This window comes from Taudactylus pleione, unplaced genomic scaffold (assembly GCF_031769625.1).
Source record: "Taudactylus pleione unplaced genomic scaffold, aTauple2 ptg001609l, whole genome shotgun sequence".
Lineage (NCBI taxonomy): Eukaryota > Metazoa > Chordata > Amphibia > Anura > Myobatrachidae > Taudactylus > Taudactylus pleione.
In genome coordinates, this window is record NW_028286006.1 from 1,104,517 (window position 1) to 1,129,840 (window position 25,324).

A 25,324-nucleotide genomic window follows, 5' to 3' on the forward strand; every position below is an offset into this window, starting at 1 on the left:
AAACACAGACAGCACTAAATATCACAGATTGTGTTGAAGACCAAGATCCACAAATGTGATGTGAAATGTTTTTTCTCCCATGTTGCATTTAAGAGAAAACAGCAAATGCTCATTTTAGGCCAAAATGCATTGAAACCAATGGAAACAACAAAAGTGCATACTTTGTGATATCTCCTCTTGTAGCAAACACAGACAGCTCAAAATTTCACAGATTGTGTTGAAGACCAAGACCTACAAATGTGATGTGAAATAGTTTTTCTCCCATGTTGCTTTTAAGAGAAAACAGCAAATGCTCATTTTAGGCCAAAATGCATTGAAAGCAATGTAAACAACAATAATGCATACTTTGTGATAACTCCTCTTGTAGCAAACACAGACAGCTCAAAATTTCACAGATTGTGTTGAAGACCAAGACCCACAAATGTGATGTGAAATGGTTTTTCTCCCATGTTGCATTTAAGAGAAAACAGCAAATGCTCGTTTTAGGCCAAAATGCATTGAAACGAATGGAAACAACAAAAGTGCATACTTTGTGATATCTCCTCTTGTAGCAAACACAGACAGCTCAAAATTTCACAGATTGTGTTGAAGACCAAGAACCACAAATGTGATGTGAAATGGTTTTTCACCCATGTTGCGTTTAAGAGAAAAGTGCAAATGCTCGTTTTAGACCAAAATGCATTGAAGCCAATGGAAACAAAAGTGTAAACTTTGTGATATCTCCTCTTGTAGCAAACACAGACAGCTCAAAATTTCACAGATTGTGTTGAAGACCAAGAACCACAAATGTGATGTTAAATGGTTTTTCTCCCATGTTGTGTTTAACAGAAAACAGCAAATGCTCGTTTTATGTCAAAATGCATTGAAACCAATGGAAACAACAAAAGCGCATAGTTTGTGATATCTCCTCTTGTAGCAAACACAGACAGCTCAAAATTTCACAGATTGTGTTGAAGACCAAGAACCACAAATGTGATGTGAAATGGTTTTTCTCCCTTGTTGTGTTTAACAGAAAACAGCAAATGCTCGTTTTATGTCAAAATGCATTGAAACCAATGGAAACAACAAAAGCGCATAGTTTGTGATATCTCCTCTTGTAGCAAACACAGACATCTCAAAATTTCACAGATTGTGTTGAAGACCAAGACCCACAAATGTGATGTGAAATGGTTTTTCTCCCATGTTGCTTTTAAGAGAAAACAGCAAATGCTTGTTTTAGGCCAAAATGCATTGAAACCAATGGAAACAACAAAAAGCGCAATCTTTGTGATAACTCCTCTTGTAGCAAACACAGACAGCACAAAATTTCACAGATTGTGTTGAAGACCAAGATCCACAAATGTGATGTGAAATGGTTTTTCTCCCATGTTGCATTTAATAGAAAACAGCAAATGCTCATTTTAGGCCAAAATGCATTGAAACCAATGTAAACAACATTAATGCATACTTTGTGATAACTCCTCTTGTAGCAAACACAGACAGCTCAAAATTTCACAGATTGTGTTGAAGACCAAGACCCACAAATCTGATGTGAAATGGTTTTTCTCCCATGTTGCGTTTAAGAGAAAAAAGCAAATGCTCGTTTTAGGCCAAAATGCATTGAAACGAATGGAAACAACAAAAGTGCATACTTTGTGGTATCTCCTCTTGTAGCAAACACAGACAGCTCAAAATTACACAGATTGTGTTGAAGACCAAGAACCACAAATGTGATGTGAAATGGTTTTTCTCCCTTGTTGTGTTTAACAGAAAACAGCAAATGCTCATTTTATGTCAAAATGCATTGAAACCAATGGAAACAACAAAAGCGCATAGTTTGTGATATCTCCTCTTGTAGCAAACACAGACATCTCAAAATTTCACATATTGTGTTGAAGACCAAGACACACAAACGTTATGTGAAATGGTTTTTCTCCCATGTTGTGTTTAACAGAAAACAGCAAATGCTCATTTTAGGCCAAAATGCATTGAAACCAATGGAAACAACAAAAAGCGCAATCTTTGTGATATCTCCTCTTGTAGCAAACACAGACAGCACAAAATTTCACAGATTGTGTTGAAGAGCAAGAACCACAAATGTGATGTGAAATGGTTTTTCTCGCATGTTGCATTTAAGAGAAAACAGCAAATGCTCGTTTTAGTCAAAAATGCATTGAAACCAATGGAAACAACAAAAGAGCATACTTTGTGATATCTCCTCTTGTAGCAAACACAGACAGCTCAAAATTTCACAGATTGTGTTGAAGACCAAGAACCACAAATGTGATGTGAAATGGTTTTTCTCCCTTGTTGTGTTTAACAGAAAACAGCAAATGCTCGTTTTATGTCAAAATGCATTGAAACCAATGGAAACAACAAAAGCGCATAGTTTGTGATATCTCCTCTTGTTTCAAACACAAACATCTCAAAATTTCACAGATTGTGTTGAAGACCAAGACCCACAAACGTTATGTGAAATGGTTTTTCTCCCATGTTGTGTTTAACAGAAAACAGCAAATACTCATTTTAGGCCAAAATGCATTGAAACCAATGGAAACAACAAAAAGCGCAATCTTTGTGATATCTCCTCTTGTAGCAAACACAGACAACACAAAATTTCACAAATTGTATTGAAGACCAAGATCCACAAATGTGATGTGAAATGGTTTTTCTCCCATGTTGCATTTAAGAGAAAACAGCAAATGCTCATTTTAGGCCAAAATGCATTGAAACCAATGGAAACAACAAAAGCACATACTTTGTGATATCTCCTCTTGTAGCAAACACAGACAGCTCAAAATTTCACAGATTGTGTTGAAGACCAAGACCCACAAATGTGATATGTAATGGTTTTTCTCCCATGTTGCTTTTAAGAGAAAACAGCTAATGCTCGTTTTAGGCCAAAATGCATTGAAACCAATGTAAACAACAATAATGCATACTTTGTGATAACTGCTCTTGTAGCAAACACAGACAGCTCAAAATTTCACAGATTGTGTTGAAAACCAAGACCCACAAATGTGATGTGAAATGGTTTTTCTCCCATGTTGCTTTTAAGAGAAAAGAGCAAATGCTCGTTTTAGACTAAAATGCATTGAAGCCAATGGAAACAAAAGTGCATACTTTGTGATATCTCCTCTTGTAGCAAACACAGACATCTCAAAATTTCACAGATTGTGTTGAAGACCAAGATCCACAAATGTGATGTGAAATGGTTTTTCTCCCATGTTGCGTTTAAGAGAAAACAGCAAATGTTAATTTTAGGCCAAAATGCGTTGAAACCAATGGAAACAACAATAGCGCATACTTTGTGATATCTCCTCTTGTAGCAAACACAGACAGCTCAAAATTTCACTGGATGTGTTGAAGACCAAGACCGACAAACGTGTTGTGAAATGGTTTTTCTCCCATGTTGCATTTAAGAGAAAACAGCAAATGCTCGTTTTAGGCCAAAATGCATTGAAAGCAATGGAAACAACAAAAGCGAATACTTTGTGATATCTCCTCTTGTAGCAAACACAGACAGCTCAAAATTTCACGGGATGTGTTGAAGATCAAGACCCACAAAAGTGATGTGAAATGGTTTTTCTCCCTTGTTGCGTTTAAGAGAAAACAGCAAATGCTCGTTTTAGGTCAAAATGCATTGAAACGAATGGAAACAACAAAAGCGCATACTTTGTGATATCTCCTCTTGTAGCAAACACAGACATCTCAAAATTTCACAGATTGTGTTGAAGACCAAGACCCACAAACGTTATGTGAAATGGTTTTTCTCCCATGTTGTGTTTAACAGAAAACAGCAAATGCTCATTTTAGGCCAAAATGCATTGAAACCAATGGAAACAACAAAAAGCGCAATCTTTGTGATAACTCCTCTTGTAGCAAACACAGACAGCTCAAAATTTCACATATTGTGTTGAAGACCAAGACCCACAAATGTGATGTGAATTTGTCTTTCTCCCTTGTTGCGTTTAAAAGAAAAGAGCAAATGCTCATTTTAGACCAAAATGCATTGAAACGAATGGAAACAACAAAAGCGCATACTTTGTGATATCTCCTCTTGTAGCAAACACAGACAGCTCTTAATTTCACAGATTGTGTTGAAGACCAAGACCCACAAATGTAATGTGAAATGGTTTTTCTCCCATGTTGCATTTAAGGGAAAACAGCAAATGCTCGTTTTAGTCCAAACTGCATTGAAACCAATGGAAACAACAAAAGCGCATACTTTGTGATATCTCCTCTTGTAGCAAACACAGACAGCTCAAAATTTCACAGATTGTGTTGAAGACCAAGACCCACAATCGTTATGTGAAATGGTTTTTCTCCCATGTTGTGTTTAACAGAAAACAGCAAATGCTCATTTTAGGCCAAAATGCATTGAATCCAATGGAAACAACAAAAAGCGCAATCTTTGTGATATCTCCTCTTGTAGCAAACAAAGACAACACAAAATTTCACAAATTGTGTTGAAGACCAAGATCCACAAATGTGATGTGAAATGGTTTTTCTCCCATGTTGCGTTTAAGAGAAAACAGCAAATGCTAATTTTAGGCAAAAATGCATTGAAACCAATGGAAACAACAAAAGCGCATACTTTGTGTTTGCTACAAGAGGAGATATCACAGACATCTCAAAATTTCACATATTGTGTTGAAGACCAAGAACACAAACGTTATGTGAAATGGTTTTTCTCCCATGTTGTGTTTAACAGAAAACAGCAAATGCTCATTTTAGGCCAAAATGCATTGAAACCAATGGAAACAACAAAAAGCGCAATCTTTGTGATATCTCCTCTTGTAGCAAACACAGACAGCTCAAAATTTCACAGATTGTGTTGAAGACCAAGACCCACAAATCTGATGTGAAATGGTTTTTCTCCCATGTTGCGTTTAAGAGAAAACAGCAAATGCTCGTTTTAGGCCAAAATGCATTGAAACCAATGTAAACAACAATAATGCATACTTTGTGATAACTCCTCTTGTAGCAAACACAGACAGCTCAAAATTTCACAGATTGTGTTGAAGACCAAGACCCACAAATGTGATGTGAAATGGTTTTTCTCCCATGTTGATTTTAAGAGAAAACAGCAAATGCTCATTTTAGGCCAAAATGCATTGAAACCAATGGAAACAACAAAAAGCGCAATCTTTGTGATATCTCCTCTTGTAGCAAACACAGACAGCACAAAATTTCACAGATTGTGTTGAAGAGCAAGAACCACAAATGTGATGTGAAATGGTTTTTCTCCCATGTTGCATTTAAGAGAAAACAGCAAATGCTCGTTTTAGTCAAAAATGCATTGAAACCAATGGAAACAACAAAAGAGCATACTTTGTGATATCTCCTCTTGTAGCAAACACAGACAGCTCAAAATTTCACAGATTGTGTTGAAGACCAAGAACCACAAATATGATGTGAAATGGTTTTTCTCCCTTGTTGTGTTTAACAGAAAACAGCAAATGCTCGTTTTATGTCAAAATGCATTGAAACCAATGGAAACAACAAAAGCGCATAGTTTGTGATATCTCCTCTTGTAGCAAACACAAACATCTCAAAATTTCACAGATTGTGTTGAAGACCAAGACCCACAAACGTTATGTGATATGGTTTTTCTCCCATGTTGTGTTTAACAGAAAACAGCAAATGTTCATTTTAGGCCAAAATGCATTGAAACCAATGGAAACAACAAAAAGCGCAATCTTTGTGATATCTCCTCTTGTAGCAAACACAGACAACACAAAATTTCACAAATTGTATTGAAGACCAAGATCCACAAATGTGATGTGATATGGTTTTTCTCCCATGTTGCATTTAAGAGAAAACAGCAAATGCTCATTTTAGGCCAAAATGCATTGAAACCAATGGAAACAACAAAAGCACATACTTTGTGATATCTCCTCTTGTAGCAAACACAGACAGCTCAGAATTTCACAGATTGTGTTGAAGACCAAGACCCACAAATGTGATATGTAATGGTTTTTCTCCCATGTTGCTTTTAAGAGAAAACAGCTAATGCTCGTTTTAGGCCAAAATGCATTGAAACCAATGTAAACAACAATAATGCATACTTTGTGATAACTCCTCTTGTAGCAAACACAGACAGCTCAAAATTTCACAGATTGTGTTGAAAACCAAGACCCACAAATGTGATGTGAAATGGTTTTTCTCCCATGTTGCTTTTAAGAGAAAAGAGCAAATGCTCGTTTTAGACTAAAATGCATTGAAGCCAATGGAAACAAAAGTGCATACTTTGTGATATCTCCTCTTGTAGCAAACACAGACATCTCAAAATTTCACAGATTGTGTTGAAGACCAAGACCCACAAACGTTATGTGAAATCGTTTTTCTCCCATGTTGTGTTTAACAGAAAACAGCAAATGCTCATTTTATGCCAAAATGCATTGAAAAAAATGGAAACAACAAAAAGCGCAATCTTTGTGATATCTCCTCTTGTAGCAAACACAGACAACACAAAATTTCACAAATTGTGTTGAAGACCAAGATCCACAAATGTGATGTGAAATGGTTTTTCTCCCATGTTGCGTTTAAGAGAAAACAGCAAATGTTAATTTTTGGCCAAAATGCGTTGAAACCAATGGAAACAACAAAAGCGCATACTTTGTGATATCTCCTCTTGTAGCAAACACAGACAGCTCAAAATTTCACTGGATGTGTTGAAGACCAAGACCCACAAACGTGTTGTGAAATCGTTTTTCTCCCATGTTGCATTTAAGAGAAAACAGCAAATGCTCGTTTTAGGCCAAAATGCATTGAAAGCAATGGAAACAACAAAAGCGAATACTTTGTGATATCTCCTCTTGTAGCAAACACAGACAGCTCAAAATTTCACAGATTGTGTTGAAGACCAAGACCCACAAATGTGATATGTAATGGTTTTTCTCCCATGTTGCTTTTAAGAGAAAACAGCTAATGCTCGTTTTAGGCCAAAATGCATTGAAACCAATGTAAACAACAATAATGCATACTTTGTGATAACTGCTCTTGTAGCAAACACAGACAGCTCAAAATTTCACAGATTGTGTTGAAAACCAAGACCCACAAATGTGATGTGAAATGGTTTTTCTCCCATGTTGCTTTTAAGAGAAAAGAGCAAATGCTCGTTTTAGACTAAAATGCATTGAAGCCAATGGAAACAAAAGTGCATACTTTGTGATATCTCCTCTTGTAGCAAACACAGACATCTCAAAATTTCACAGATTGTGTTGAAGACCAAGATCCACAAATGTGATGTGAAATGGTTTTTCTCCCATGTTGCGTTTAAGAGAAAACAGCAAATGTTAATTTTAGGCCAAAATGCGTTGAAACCAATGGAAACAACAATAGCGCATACTTTGTGATATCTCCTCTTGTAGCAAACACAGACAGCTCAAAATTTCACTGGATGTGTTGAAGACCAAGACCGACAAACGTGTTGTGAAATGGTTTTTCTCCCATGTTGCATTTAAGAGAAAACAGCAAATGCTCGTTTTAGGCCAAAATGCATTGAAAGCAATGGAAACAACAAAAGCGAATACTTTGTGATATCTCCTCTTGTAGCAAACACAGACAGCTCAAAATTTCACGGGATGTGTTGAAGATCAAGACCCACAAAAGTGATGTGAAATGGTTTTTCTCCCTTGTTGCGTTTAAGAGAAAACAGCAAATGCTCGTTTTAGGTCAAAATGCATTGAAACGAATGGAAACAACAAAAGCGCATACTTTGTGATATCTCCTCTTGTAGCAAACACAGACATCTCAAAATTTCACAGATTGTGTTGAAGACCAAGACCCACAAACGTTATGTGAAATGGTTTTTCTCCCATGTTGTGTTTAACAGAAAACAGCAAATGCTCATTTTAGGCCAAAATGCATTGAAACCAATGGAAACAACAAAAAGCGCAATCTTTGTGATAACTCCTCTTGTAGCAAACACAGACAGCTCAAAATTTCACATATTGTGTTGAAGACCAAGACCCACAAATGTGATGTGAATTTGTCTTTCTCCCTTGTTGCGTTTAAAAGAAAAGAGCAAATGCTCATTTTAGACCAAAATGCATTGAAACGAATGGAAACAACAAAAGCGCATACTTTGTGATATCTCCTCTTGTAGCAAACACAGACAGCTCTTAATTTCACAGATTGTGTTGAAGACCAAGACCCACAAATGTAATGTGAAATGGTTTTTCTCCCATGTTGCATTTAAGGGAAAACAGCAAATGCTCGTTTTAGTCCAAACTGCATTGAAACCAATGGAAACAACAAAAGCGCATACTTTGTGATATCTCCTCTTGTAGCAAACACAGACAGCTCAAAATTTCACAGATTGTGTTGAAGACCAAGACCCACAATCGTTATGTGAAATGGTTTTTCTCCCATGTTGTGTTTAACAGAAAACAGCAAATGCTCATTTTAGGCCAAAATGCATTGAATCCAATGGAAACAACAAAAAGCGCAATCTTTGTGATATCTCCTCTTGTAGCAAACAAAGACAACACAAAATTTCACAAATTGTGTTGAAGACCAAGATCCACAAATGTGATGTGAAATGGTTTTTCTCCCATGTTGCGTTTAAGAGAAAACAGCAAATGCTAATTTTAGGCAAAAATGCATTGAAACCAATGGAAACAACAAAAGCGCATACTTTGTGTTTGCTACAAGAGGAGATATCACAGACATCTCAAAATTTCACATATTGTGTTGAAGACCAAGAACACAAACGTTATGTGAAATGGTTTTTCTCCCATGTTGTGTTTAACAGAAAACAGCAAATGCTCATTTTAGGCCAAAATGCATTGAAACCAATGGAAACAACAAAAAGCGCAATCTTTGTGATATCTCCTCTTGTAGCAAACACAGACAGCTCAAAATTTCACAGATTGTGTTGAAGACCAAGACCCACAAATCTGATGTGAAATGGTTTTTCTCCCATGTTGCGTTTAAGAGAAAACAGCAAATGCTCGTTTTAGGCCAAAATGCATTGAAACCAATGTAAACAACAATAATGCATACTTTGTGATAACTCCTCTTGTAGCAAACACAGACAGCTCAAAATTTCACAGATTGTGTTGAAGACCAAGACCCACAAATGTGATGTGAAATGGTTTTTCTCCCATGTTGATTTTAAGAGAAAACAGCAAATGCTCATTTTAGGCCAAAATGCATTGAAACCAATGGAAACAACAAAAAGCGCAATCTTTGTGATATCTCCTCTTGTAGCAAACACAGACAGCACAAAATTTCACAGATTGTGTTGAAGAGCAAGAACCACAAATGTGATGTGAAATGGTTTTTCTCCCATGTTGCATTTAAGAGAAAACAGCAAATGCTCGTTTTAGTCAAAAATGCATTGAAACCAATGGAAACAACAAAAGAGCATACTTTGTGATATCTCCTCTTGTAGCAAACACAGACAGCTCAAAATTTCACAGATTGTGTTGAAGACCAAGAACCACAAATATGATGTGAAATGGTTTTTCTCCCTTGTTGTGTTTAACAGAAAACAGCAAATGCTCGTTTTATGTCAAAATGCATTGAAACCAATGGAAACAACAAAAGCGCATAGTTTGTGATATCTCCTCTTGTAGCAAACACAAACATCTCAAAATTTCACAGATTGTGTTGAAGACCAAGACCCACAAACGTTATGTGATATGGTTTTTCTCCCATGTTGTGTTTAACAGAAAACAGCAAATGTTCATTTTAGGCCAAAATGCATTGAAACCAATGGAAACAACAAAAAGCGCAATCTTTGTGATATCTCCTCTTGTAGCAAACACAGACAACACAAAATTTCACAAATTGTATTGAAGACCAAGATCCACAAATGTGATGTGATATGGTTTTTCTCCCATGTTGCATTTAAGAGAAAACAGCAAATGCTCATTTTAGGCCAAAATGCATTGAAACCAATGGAAACAACAAAAGCACATACTTTGTGATATCTCCTCTTGTAGCAAACACAGACAGCTCAGAATTTCACAGATTGTGTTGAAGACCAAGACCCACAAATGTGATATGTAATGGTTTTTCTCCCATGTTGCTTTTAAGAGAAAACAGCTAATGCTCGTTTTAGGCCAAAATGCATTGAAACCAATGTAAACAACAATAATGCATACTTTGTGATAACTCCTCTTGTAGCAAACACAGACAGCTCAAAATTTCACAGATTGTGTTGAAAACCAAGACCCACAAATGTGATGTGAAATGGTTTTTCTCCCATGTTGCTTTTAAGAGAAAAGAGCAAATGCTCGTTTTAGACTAAAATGCATTGAAGCCAATGGAAACAAAAGTGCATACTTTGTGATATCTCCTCTTGTAGCAAACACAGACATCTCAAAATTTCACAGATTGTGTTGAAGACCAAGACCCACAAACGTTATGTGAAATCGTTTTTCTCCCATGTTGTGTTTAACAGAAAACAGCAAATGCTCATTTTATGCCAAAATGCATTGAAAAAAATGGAAACAACAAAAAGCGCAATCTTTGTGATATCTCCTCTTGTAGCAAACACAGACAACACAAAATTTCACAAATTGTGTTGAAGACCAAGATCCACAAATGTGATGTGAAATGGTTTTTCTCCCATGTTGCGTTTAAGAGAAAACAGCAAATGTTAATTTTTGGCCAAAATGCGTTGAAACCAATGGAAACAACAAAAGCGCATACTTTGTGATATCTCCTCTTGTAGCAAACACAGACAGCTCAAAATTTCACTGGATGTGTTGAAGACCAAGACCCACAAACGTGTTGTGAAATCGTTTTTCTCCCATGTTGCATTTAAGAGAAAACAGCAAATGCTCGTTTTAGGCCAAAATGCATTGAAAGCAATGGAAACAACAAAAGCGAATACTTTGTGATATCTCCTCTTGTAGCAAACACAGACAGCTCAAAATTTCACGGGATGTGTTGAAGATCAAGACCCACAAAAGTGATGTGAAATGGTTTTTCTCCCTTGTTGCGTTTAAGAGAAAACAGCAAATGCTCGTTTTAGGTCAAAATGCATTGAAACAAATGGAAACAACAAAAGCGCATACTTTGTGATATCTCCTCTTGTAGCAAACACAGACATCTCAAAATTTCACAGATTGTGTTGAAGACCAAGACCCACAAACGTTATGTGAAATGGTTTTTCTCCCATGTTGTGTTTAACAGAAAACAGCAAATGCTCATTTTAGGCCAAAATGCATTGAAACCAATGGAAACAACAAAAAGCGCAATCTTTGTGATAACTCCTCTTGTAGCAAACACAGACAGCTCAAAATTTCACATATTGTGTTGAAGACCAAGACCCACAAATGTGATGTGAATTTGTCTTTCTCCCTTGTTGCGTTTAAAAGAAAAGAGCAAATGCTCATTTTAGACCAAAATGCATTGAAACGAATGGAAACAACAAAAGCGCATACTTTGTGATATCTCCTCTTGTAGCAAACACAGACAGCTCTTAATTTCACAGATTGTGTTGAAGACCAAGACCCACAAATGTAATGTGAAATGGTTTTTCTCCCATGTTGCATTTAAGGGAAAACAGCAAATGCTCGTTTTAGTCCAAACTGCATTGAAACCAATGGAAACAACAAAAGCGCATACTTTGTGATATCTCCTCTTGTAGCAAACACAGACAGCTCAAAATTTCACAGATTGTGTTGAAGACCAAGACCCACAATCGTTATGTGAAATGGTTTTTCTCCCATGTTGTGTTTAACAGAAAACAGCAAATGCTCATTTTAGGCCAAAATGCATTGAATCCAATGGAAACAACAAAAAGCGCAATCTTTGTGATATCTCCTCTTGTAGCAAACAAAGACAACACAAAATTTCACAAATTGTGTTGAAGACCAAGATCCACAAATGTGATGTGAAATGGTTTTTCTCCCATGTTGCGTTTAAGAGAAAACAGCAAATGCTAATTTTAGGCAAAAATGCATTGAAACCAATGGAAACAACAAAAGCGCATACTTTGTGTTTGCTACAAGAGGAGATATCACAGACATCTCAAAATTTCACATATTGTGTTGAAAACCAAGAACACAAACGTTATGTGAAATGGTTTTTCTCCCATGTTGTGTTTAACAGAAAACAGCAAATGCTCATTTTAGGCCAAAATGCATTGAAACCAATGGAAACAACAAAAAGCGCAATCTTTGTGATATCTCCTCTTGTAGCAAACACAGACAGCTCAAAATTTCACAGATTGTGTTGAAGACCAAGACCCACAAATCTGATGTGAAATGGTTTTTCTCCCATGTTGCGTTTAAGAGAAAACAGCAAATGCTCGTTTTAGGCCAAAATGCATTGAAACCAATGTAAACAACAATAATGCATACTTTGTGATAACTCCTCTTGTAGCAAACACAGACAGCTCAAAATTTCACAGATTGTGTTGAAGACCAAGACCCACAAATGTGATGTGAAATGGTTTTTCTCCCATGTTGATTTTAAGAGAAAACAGCAAATGCTCATTTTAGGCCAAAATGCATTGAAACCAATGGAAACAACAAAATGCGCAATCTTTGTGATATCTCCTCTTGTAGCAAACACAGACAGCACAAAATTTCACAGATTGTGTTGAAGAGCAAGAACCACAAATGTGATGTGAAATGGTTTTTCTCCCATGTTGCATTTAAGAGAAAACAGCAAATGCTCGTTTTAGTCAAAAATGCATTGAAACCAATGGAAACAACAAAAGAGCATACTTTGTGATATCTCCTCTTGTAGCAAACACAGACAGCTCAAAATTTCACAGATTGTGTTGAAGACCAAGAACCACAAATATGATGTGAAATGGTTTTTCTCCCTTGTTGTGTTCAACAGAAAACAGCAAATGCTCGTTTTATGTCAAAATGCATTGAAACCAATGGAAACAACAAAAGCGCATAGTTTGTGATATCTCCTCTTGTAGCAAACACAAACATCTCAAAATTTCACAGATTGTGTTGAAGACCAAGACCCACAAACGTTATGTGATATGGTTTTTCTCCCATGTTGTGTTTAACAGAAAACAGCAAATGCTCATTTTAGGCCAAAATGCATTGAAACCAATGGAAACAACAAAAAGCGCAATCTTTGTGATATCTCCTCTTGTAGCAAACACAGACAACACAAAATTTCACAAATTGTATTGAAGACCAAGATCCACAAATGTGATGTGAAATGGTTTTTCTCCCATGTTGCATTTAAGAGAAAACAGCAAATGCTCATTTTAGGCCAAAATGCATTGAAACCAATGGAAACAACAAAAGCACATACTTTGTGATATCTCCTCTTGTAGCAAACACAGACAGCTCAAAATTTCACAGATTGTGTTGAAGACCAAGACCCACAAATGTGATATGTAATGGTTTTTCTCCCATGTTGCTTTTAAGAGAAAACAGCTAATGCTCGTTTTAGGCCAAAATGCATTGAAACCAATGTAAACAACAATAATGCATACTTTGTGATAACTGCTCTTGTAGCAAACACAGACAGCTCAAAATTTCACAGATTGTGTTGAAAACCAAGACCCACAAATGTGATGTGAAATGGTTTTTCTCCCATGTTGCTTTTAAGAGAAAAGAGCAAATGCTCGTTTTAGACTAAAATGCATTGAAGCCAATGGAAACAAAAGTGCATACTTTGTGATATCTCCTCTTGTAGCAAACACAGACATCTCAAAATTTCACAGATTGTGTTGAAGACCAAGATCCACAAATGTGATGTGAAATGGTTTTTCTCCCATGTTGCGTTTAAGAGAAAACAGCAAATGTTAATTTTAGGCCAAAATGCGTTGAAACCAATGGAAACAACAATAGCGCATACTTTGTGATATCTCCTCTTGTAGCAAACACAGACAGCTCAAAATTTCACTGGATGTGTTGAAGACCAAGACCGACAAACGTGTTGTGAAATGGTTTTTCTCCCATGTTGCATTTAAGAGAAAACAGCAAATGCTCGTTTTAGGCCAAAATGCATTGAAAGCAATGGAAACAACAAAAGCGAATACTTTGTGATATCTCCTCTTGTAGCAAACACAGACAGCTCAAAATTTCACGGGATGTGTTGAAGATCAAGACCCACAAAAGTGATGTGAAATGGTTTTTCTCCCTTGTTGCGTTTAAGAGAAAACAGCAAATGCTCGTTTTAGGTCAAAATGCATTGAAACGAATGGAAACAACAAAAGCGCATACTTTGTGATATCTCCTCTTGTAGCAAACACAGACATCTCAAAATTTCACAGATTGTGTTGAAGACCAAGACCCACAAACGTTATGTGAAATGGTTTTTCTCCCATGTTGTGTTTAACAGAAAACAGCAAATGCTCATTTTAGGCCAAAATGCATTGAAACCAATGGAAACAACAAAAAGCGCAATCTTTGTGATAACTCCTCTTGTAGCAAACACAGACAGCTCAAAATTTCACATATTGTGTTGAAGACCAAGACCCACAAATGTGATGTGAATTTGTCTTTCTCCCTTGTTGCGTTTAAAAGAAAAGAGCAAATGCTCATTTTAGACCAAAATGCATTGAAACGAATGGAAACAACAAAAGCGCATACTTTGTGATATCTCCTCTTGTAGCAAACACAGACAGCTCTTAATTTCACAGATTGTGTTGAAGACCAAGACCCACAAATGTAATGTGAAATGGTTTTTCTCCCATGTTGCATTTAAGGGAAAACAGCAAATGCTCGTTTTAGTCCAAACTGCATTGAAACCAATGGAAACAACAAAAGCGCATACTTTGTGATATCTCCTCTTGTAGCAAACACAGACAGCTCAAAATTTCACAGATTGTGTTGAAGACCAAGACCCACAATCGTTATGTGAAATGGTTTTTCTCCCATGTTGTGTTTAACAGAAAACAGCAAATGCTCATTTTAGGCCAAAATGCATTGAATCCAATGGAAACAACAAAAAGCGCAATCTTTGTGATATCTCCTCTTGTAGCAAACAAAGACAACACAAAATTTCACAAATTGTGTTGAAGACCAAGATCCACAAATGTGATGTGAAATGGTTTTTCTCCCATGTTGCGTTTAAGAGAAAACAGCAAATGCTAATTTTAGGCAAAAATGCATTGAAACCAATGGAAACAACAAAAGCGCATACTTTGTGTTTGCTACAAGAGGAGATATCACAGACATCTCAAAATTTCACATATTGTGTTGAAGACCAAGAACACAAACGTTATGTGAAATGGTTTTTCTCCCATGTTGTGTTTAACAGAAAACAGCAAATGCTCATTTTAGGCCAAAATGCATTGAAACCAATGGAAACAACAAAAAGCGCAATCTTTGTGATATCTCCTCTTGTAGCAAACACAGACAGCTCAAAATTTCACAGATTGTGTTGAAGACCAAGACCCACAAATCTGATGTGAAATGGTTTTTCTCCCATGTTGCGTTTAAGAGAAAACAGCAAATGCTCGTTTTAGGCCAAAATGCATTGAAACCAATGTAAACAACAATAATGCATACTTTGTGATAACTCCTCTTGTAGCAAACACAGACAGCTCAAAATTTCACAGATTGTGTTGAAGACCAAGACCCACAAATGTGATGTGAAATGGTTTTTCTCCCATGTTGATTTTAAGAGAAAACAGCAAATGCTCATTTTAGGCCAAAATGCATTGAAACCAATGGAAACAACAAAAAGCGCAATCTTTGTGATATCTCCTCTTGTAGCAAACACAGACAGCACAAAATTTCACAGATTGTGTTGAAGAGCAAGAACCACAAATGTGATGTGAAATGGTTTTTCTCCCATGTTGCATTTAAGAGAAAACAGCAAATGCTCGTTTTAGTCAAAAATGCATTGAAACCAATGGAAACAACAAAAGAGCATACTTTGTGATATCTCCTCTTGTAGCAAACACAGACAGCTCAAAATTTCACAGATTGTGTTGAAGACCAAGAACATCTCAAATATGATGTGAAATGGTTTTTCTCCCTTGTTGTGTTTAACAGAAAACAGCAAATGCTCGTTTTATGTCAAAATGCATTGAAACCAATGGAAACAACAAAAGCGCATAGTTTGTGATATCTCCTCTTGTAGCAAACACAAACATCTCAAAATTTCACAGATTGTGTTGAAGACCAAGACCCACAAACGTTATGTGATATGGTTTTTCTCCCATGTTGTGTTTAACAGAAAACAGCAAATGTTCATTTTAGGCCAAAATGCATTGAAACCAATGGAAACAACAAAAAGCGCAATCTTTGTGATATCTCCTCTTGTAGCAAACACAGACAACACAAAATTTCACAAATTGTATTGAAGACCAAGATCCACAAATGTGATGTGATATGGTTTTTCTCCCATGTTGCATTTAAGAGAAAACAGCAAATGCTCATTTTAGGCCAAAATGCATTGAAACCAATGGAAACAACAAAAGCACATACTTTGTGATATCTCCTCTTGTAGCAAACACAGACAGCTCAGAATTTCACAGATTGTGTTGAAGACCAAGACCCACAAATGTGATATGTAATGGTTTTTCTCCCATGTTGCTTTTAAGAGAAAACAGCTAATGCTCGTTTTAGGCCAAAATGCATTGAAACCAATGTAAACAACAATAATGCATACTTTGTGATAACTCCTCTTGTAGCAAACACAGACAGCTCAAAATTTCACAGATTGTGTTGAAAACCAAGACCCACAAATGTGATGTGAAATGGTTTTTCTCCCATGTTGCTTTTAAGAGAAAAGAGCAAATGCTCGTTTTAGACTAAAATGCATTGAAGCCAATGGAAACAAAAGTGCATACTTTGTGATATCTCCTCTTGTAGCAAACACAGACATCTCAAAATTTCACAGATTGTGTTGAAGACCAAGACCCACAAACGTTATGTGAAATCGTTTTTCTCCCATGTTGTGTTTAACAGAAAACAGCAAATGCTCATTTTATGCCAAAATGCATTGAAAAAAATGGAAACAACAAAAAGCGCAATCTTTGTGATATCTCCTCTTGTAGCAAACACAGACAACACAAAATTTCACAAATTGTGTTGAAGACCAAGATCCACAAATGTGATGTGAAATGGTTTTTCTCCCATGTTGCGTTTAAGAGAAAACAGCAAATGTTAATTTTTGGCCAAAATGCGTTGAAACCAATGGAAACAACAAAAGCGCATACTTTGTGATATCTCCTCTTGTAGCAAACACAGACAGCTCAAAATTTCACTGGATGTGTTGAAGACCAAGACCCACAAACGTGTTGTGAAATCGTTTTTCTCCCATGTTGCATTTAAGAGAAAACAGCAAATGCTCGTTTTAGGCCAAAATGCATTGAAAGCAATGGAAACAACAAAAGCGAATACTTTGTGATATCTCCTCTTGTAGCAAACACAGACAGCTCAAAATTTCACGGGATGTGTTGAAGATCAAGACCCACAAAAGTGATGTGAAATGGTTTTTCTCCCTTGTTGCGTTTAAGAGAAAACAGCAAATGCTCGTTTTAGGTCAAAATGCATTGAAACAAATGGAAACAACAAAAGCGCATACTTTGTGATATCTCCTCTTGTAGCAAACACAGACATCTCAAAATTTCACAGATTGTGTTGAAGACCAAGACCCACAAACGTTATGTGAAATGGTTTTTCTCCCATGTTGTGTTTAACAGAAAACAGCAAATGCTCATTTTAGGCCAAAATGCATTGAAACCAATGGAAACAACAAAAAGCGCAATCTTTGTGATAACTCCTCTTGTAGCAAACACAGACAGCTCAAAATTTCACATATTGTGTTGAAGACCAAGACCCACAAATGTGATGTGAATTTGTCTTTCTCCCTTGTTGCGTTTAAAAGAAAAGAGCAAATGCTCATTTTAGACCAAAATGCATTGAAACCAATGGAAACAACAAAAAGCGCAATCTTTGTGATAACTCCTCTTGTAGCAAACACAGACAGCTCAAAATTTCACATATTGTGTTGAAGACCAAGACCCACAAATGTGATGTGAAATGGTTTTTCTCCCATGTTGCTTTTAAGAGAAAACAGCAAATGCTCGTTTTAGGCCAAAATGCATTGAAAGCAATGTAAACAACAATAATGCATACTTTGTGATAACTCCTCTTGTAGCAAACACAGACAGCTCAAAATTTCACAGATTGTGTTGAAGACCAAGACCCACAAATGTGATGTGAAATGGTTTTTCTCCCATGTTGCGATTAAGAGAAAACAGCAAATGCTCGTTTTAGGCCAAAATGCATTGAAACCAATGTAAACAACAATAATGCATACTTTGTGATAACTCCTCTTGTAGCAAACACAGACAGCTCAAAATTTCACATATTGTGTTGAAGACCAAGACCCACAAATGTGATGTGAAATTGTCTTTCTCCCATGTTGCGTTTAAGAGAAAAGAGCAAATGCTCATTTTAGACCAAAATGCATTGAAACGAATGGAAACAACAAAAGTGCATACTTTGTGATATCTCCTCTTGTAGCAAACACAGACAGCTCTTAATTTCACAGATTGTGTTGAAGACCAAGACCCACAAATGTAATGTGAAATGGTTTTTCTCCCATGTTGCATTTAAGGGAAAACAGCAAATGCTCGTTTTAGTCCAAACTGCATTGAAACCAATGGAAACAACAAAAGCGCATACTTTGTGATATCTCCTCTTGTAGCAAACACAGACAGCTCAAAATTTCACAGATTGTGTTGAAGACCAAGACCCACAATCGTTATGTGAAATGGTTTTTCTCCCATGCTGTGTTTAACAGAAAACAGCAAATGCTCATTTTAGGCCAAAATGCATTGAAACCAATGGAAACAACAAAAAGCGCAATCTTTGTGATATCTCCTCTTGTAGCAAACAAAGACAACACAAAATTTCACAAATTGTGTTGAAGACCAAGATCCACAAATGTGATGTGAAATGGTTTTTCTCCAATGTTGCGTTTAAGAGAAAACAGCAAATGCTAATTTTAGGCAAAAATGCATTGAAACCAATGGAAACAACAAAAGCGCATACTTTGTGATATCTCCTCTTGTAGCAAACACAGACAGCTCAAAATTTCACTGGATGTGTTGAAGAACAAGACCCACAATCGTGTTGTGAAATGGTTTTTCTCCCATGTTGCATTTAAGAGAAAACATCAAATGCTCGTTTTAGGCCAAAATGCATTGAAAGCAATGGAAACAACAAAAGTGAATACTTTGTGATATCTCCTCTTGTAGCAAACACAGACAGCTCAAAATTTCACGGGATGTGTTGAAGATCAAGACCCACAAAAGTGATGTGAAATGGTTTTTCTCCCTTGTTGCGTTTAAGAGAAAACAGCAAATGCTCATTTTAGGTCAAAATGCATTGAAACGAATGGAAACAACAAAAGCGCATACTTGGTGATATCTCCTCTTGTAGCAAACACAGACATCTCAAAATTTCACAGATTGTCTTGAAGACCAAGACCCAAAAACGTTATGTGAAATGGTTTTTCTCCCATGTTGTGTTTAACAGAAAACAGCAAATGCTCATTTTAGGCCAAAATGCATTGAAACCAATGGAAACAACAAAAAGCGCAATATTTGTGATATCTCCTCTTGCAGCAAACAAAGAGAGCACAAAATTTCACAGATTGTGTTGAAGACCAAGACCCACAAATGTGATGTGAAATGGTTTTTCTCCCATGTTGCGTTTAAGAGAAAAGAGCAAATGCTCATTTTAGACCAAAATGCATTGAAACCAATGGAAACAAAAGCGTATACTTTGTGAAATCTCCTCTTGTAGCAAACACAGACAGCTCAAAATTTTACAGATTGTGTTGAAGACCAAGACCCACAAATGTGATGTGAAATGGTTTTTCTCCCATGTTGCATTTAAGAGAAAACAGCAAATGCTCATTTTAGGCCAAAATGCATTGAAACCAATGGAAACAACAAAAGCGCAATCTTTGTGATAACTCCTCTTGTAGCAAACACAGACAGCACAAAATTTCACAAATTGTGTTGAAGACCAAGACCCACAAATGTGATGTGAAATGGTTTTTCTCCCATGTTGCGTTTAAGAGAAAACAGCAAATGCTCGTTTTAGGCCAAAATGCATTGAAACCAATGTAAACAACAATAATGCATACTTTGTGATAACTCCTCTTGTAGCAAACACAGACAGCTCAAAATTTCACAGATTGTGTTGCAGACCAAGACCCACAAATGTGATGTGAAATTGTCTTTCTCCCATGTTGCGTTTAAGAGAAAAGAGCAAATGCTCGTTTTAGACCAAAATGCATTGAAACGAATGGAAACAACAAAAGAGCATACTTTGTGATATCTCCTCTTGTAGCAAACACAGACAGCTCAAAATTTCACAGATTGTGTTGAAGACCAAGAACCACAAATGTGATGTGAAATGGTTTTTCTCCCTTGTTGTGTTTAACAGAAAACAGCAAATGCTCATTTTATATCAAAATGCATTGAAACCAATGGAAACAACAAAAGCGCATAGTTTGTGATATCTCCTCTTGTAGCAAACACAGACATCTCAAAATTTCACAGATTGTGTTGAAGACCAAGACACACAAACATTATGTGAAATGGTTTTTCTCCCATGTTGTGTTTAACAGAAAACAGCAAATGCTCATTTTAGGCCAAAATGCATTGAAACCAATGGAAACAACAAAAAGCGCAATCTTTGTGATATCTCCTCTTGTAGCAAACACAGACAGCTCAAAATTTCACTGGATGTGTTGAAAACCAAGACCCACAAACGTGTTGTGAAATGGTTTTTCTCCCATGTTGCATTTAAGAGAAAACAGCAAATGCTCCTTTTAGGCCAAAATGCATTGAAAGCAATGGAAACAACAAAAGCGAATACTTTGTGATATCTCCTCTTGTAGCAAACACAGACAGCTCAAAATTTCACGGGATGTGTTGAAGATCAAGACCCACAAATGTGATGTGAAATGGTTTTTCTCCCTTGTTGCGTTTAAGAGAAAACAGCAAATGCTCGTTTTAGGTCAAAATGCATTGAAACGAATGGAAACAACAAAAGCGCATACTTTGTGATATCTCCTCTTGTAGCAAACACAGACATCTCAAAATTTCACAGACTGTGTTGAAGACCAAGACCCACAAACGTTATGTGAAATGGTTTTTCTCCCATGTTGTGTTTAACAGAAAACAGCAAATGCTCATTTTAGGCCAAAATGCATTGAAAGCAATGGAAACAACAAAAAGCGCAATCTTTGTGATAACTCCTCTTGTAGCAAACACAGACAGCACAAAATTTCACAGAATGTGTTGAAGACCAAGATCCACAAATGTGATGTGAAATGGTTTTTCTCCCATGTTGCATTTAAGAGAAAACAGCAAATGCTCGTTTTAGGCCAAAATGCATTGAAAGCAATGGAAACAACAAAAGTGCATACTTTGTGATATCTCCTCTTGTAACAAACACAGACAGCTCAAAATTTCACAGATTGTGTTGAAGACCAAGACCCACAAATGTGATGTGAAATGGTTTTTCTCCCATGTTGCGTTTAAGAGAAAAGAGTAAATGCTCGTTTTAAGTCAAAATGCATTGAAACCAATGGAAACAAAAGCGTATACTTTGTGAAATCTCCTTTTGTAGCAAACACAGACTGCTCAAAATTTCACAGAATGTGTTGAAGACCAAGACCCACAAATGTGATGTGAAATGGTTTTTCTCCCATGTTGCGTTTAAGAGAAAACAGCAAATGCTCGTTTTAGCCAAAATGCATTTAAACCAATGTAAACAACAATAATCCATACTTTGTGATAACTCCTCTTGTAGCAAACACAGACAGCTCAAAATTTCACAGATTGTGTTGAAGACCAAGAACCACAAATGTGATGTGAAATGGTTTTTCTCCCATGTTGCATTTAAGAGAAAAGAGCAAATGCTCATTTTAGACCAAAATGCATTGAAGCCAGTGGAAACAAAAGCGTATACTTTGTGATATCTCCTCTTGTAGCAAACACAGACAGCTCAAAATTTCACAGATTGTGTTAAAGATCAAGACCCACAAATGTGATGTGAAATGGTTTTTCTCCCATGTTGCATTTTAAGAAAAAACAACAAATGCTCATTTAAGTAAAAAAATGCATTGAAACCAATGAAAACAACAAAAGCGTATACTTTGTGATATCTCCTCTTGTAGCAAACACAGACAGCTCAAAATATCACAGATTGTGTTGAAAACCAAGACCCACAAATGTGATGTGAAATTGTCTTTCTCCCATGTTGCGTTTAAGAGAAAAGAGCAAATGCTCGTTTTAGACCAAAATGCATTGAAACGAATGGAAACAACAAAAGAGCATACTTTGTGATATCTCCTCTTGTAGCAAACACAGACAGCTCAAAATTTCACAGATTGTGTTGAAGACCAAGAACCACAAATGTGATGTGAAGTGGTTTTTCTCCCTTGTTGTGTTTAACAGAAAACAGCAAATGCTCGTTTTATATCAAAATGCATTGAAACCAATGGAAACAACAAAAGCGCATAGTTTGTGATATCTCCTCTTATAGCAAACACAGACATCTCAAAATTTCACAGATTGTGTTGAAGACCAAGACACACAAATATTATGTGAAATGGTTTTTCTCCCATGTTGTGTTTAAGAGAAAACAGCAAATGCTCATTTTAGGCCAAAATGCATTGAAACCAATGGAAACAACAAAAAGCGCAATCTTTGTGATATCTCCTCTTGTAGCAAACACAGACAGCTCAAAATTTCACTGGATGTGTTGAAGACCAAGACCCACAAACGTGTTGTGAAATGGTTTTTCTCCCATGTTGCATTTAAGAGAAAACAGCAAATGCTCATTTTAGGCCAAAATGCATTGAAAGCAATGGAAACAACAAAAGCGAATACTTTGTGATATCTCCTCTTGTAGCAAACACAGACAGCTCAAAATTTCACGGGATGTGTTGAAGATCAAGACCCACAAATGTGATGTGAAATGGTTTTTCTCCCTTGTTGCGTTTAAGAGAAAACAGCAAATGCTCGTTTTAGGTCAAAATGCATTGAAACGAATGGAAACAACAAAAGCGCATACTTTGTGATATCTCCTCTTGTAGCAAACACAGACATCTCAAAATTTCACAGATTGTGTTGAAGACCAAGACCCACAAACATTATGTGAAATGGTTTTTCTCCCATGTTGTGTTTAACAGAAAACAGCAAATGCTCATTTTAGGCCAAAATGCATTGAAAGCAATGGAAACAACAAAAAGCGCAATCTTTGTGATAACTCCTCTTGTAGCAAACACAGACAGCACAAAATTTCACAGAATGTGTTGAAGACCAAGATCCACAAATGTGATGTGAAATGGTTTTTCTCCCATGTTGCATTTAAGAGAAAACAGCAAATGCTCGTTTTAGGCCAAAATGCATTGAAAGCAATGGAAACAACAAAAGAGCATACTTTGTGATATCTCCTCTTGTAACAAACACAGACAGCTCAAAATTTCACAGATTGTGTTGAAGACCAAGACCCACAAATGTGATGTGAAATGGTTTTTCTCCCATGTTGCGTTTAAGAGAAAAGAGCAAATGCTCGTTTTAAGTCAAAATGCATTGAAACCAATGGAAACAAAAGCGTATACTTTGTGAAATCTCCTTTTGTAGCAAACACAGACTGCTCAAAATTTCACAGATTGTGTTGAAGACCAAGACCCACAAATGTGATGTGAAATGGTTTTTCTCCCATGTTGCGTTTAAGAGAAAACAGCAAATGCTCGTTTTAGCCAAAATGCATTTAAACCAATGTAAACAACAATAATCCATACTTTGTGATAACTCCTCTTGTAGCAAACACAGACAGCTCAAAATTTCACAGATTGTGTTGAAGACCAAGACCCACAAATGTGATGTGAAATGGTTTTTCTCCCATGTTGCATTTAAGAGAAAAGAGCAAATGCTCATTTTAGACCAAAATGCATTGAAGCCAATGGAAACAAAAGCGTATACTTTGTGATATCTCCTCTTGTAGCAAACACAGACAGCTCAAAATTTCACAGATTGTGTTAAAGATCAAGACCCACAAATGTGATGTGAAATGGTTTTTCTCCCATGTTGCATTTTAAGAAAAAACAACAAATGCTCATTTAAGTAAAAAAATGCATTGAAACCAATGAAAACAACAAAAGCGTATACTTTGTGATATCTCCTCTTGTAGCAAACACAGACAGCTCAAAATTTCACAGATTGTGTTGAAAACCAAGACCCACAAATGTGATGTGAAATGGTTTTTCTCCCATGTTGCGTTTAAGAGAAAACAGGAAATGCTCGTTTTAGGTCAAAATGCATTGAAACGAATGGAAACAACAAAAGCGCATACTTTGTGATATCTCCTCTTGTAGCAAACACAGACATCTCAAAATTTCACAGATTGTGTTGTAGACCAAGACCCACAAACGTTATGTGAAATGGTTTTTCTCCCATGTTGTGTTTAAGAGAAAAGTGCAAATGCTCGTTTTAGACCAAAATGCATTGAAGCCAATGGAAACAAAAGCGTAAACTCTGTGATATCTCCTCTTGTAGCAAACACAGACAGCTCAAAATTTCACAGATTGTGTTGAAGACCAAGACACACAAACATTATGTGAAATGGTTTTTCTCCCATGTTGTGTTTAACAGAAAACAGCAAATGCTCATTTTAGGCCAAAATGCATTGAAACCAATGGAAACAACAAAAAGCGCAATCTTTGTGATATCTCCTCTTGTAGCAAACACAGACAGCTCAAAATTTCACTGGATGTGTTGAAGACCAAGACCCACAAACGTGTTGTGAAATGGTTTTTCTCCCATGTTGCATTTAAGAGAAAACAGCAAATGCTCGTTTTAGGCCAAAATGCATTGAAAGCAATGGAAACAACAAAAGCGAATACTTTGTGATATCTCCTCTTGCAGCAAACACAGACAGCTCAAAATTTCACGGGATGTGTTGAAGATCAAGACCCACAAATGTGATGTGAAATGGTTTTTCTCCCTTGTTGCGTTTAAGAGAAAACAGCAAATGCTCGTTTTAGGTCAAAATGCATTGAAACGAATGGAAACAACAAAAGCGCATACTTTGTGATATCTCCTCTTGTAGCAAACACAGACATCTCAAAATTTCACAGATTGTGTTGAAGACCAAGACCCACAAACGTTATGTGAAATCGTTTTTCTCCCATGTTGTGTTTAACAGAAAACAGCAAATGCTCATTTTAGGCCAAAATGCATTGAAAGCAATGGAAACAACAAAAAGCGCAATCTTTGTGATAACTCCTCTTGTAGCAAACACAGACAGCACAAAATTTCACAGAATGTGTTGAAGACCAAGATCCACAAATGTGATGTGAAATGGTTTTTCTCCCATGTTGCATTTAAGAGAAAACAGCAAATGCTCATTTTAGG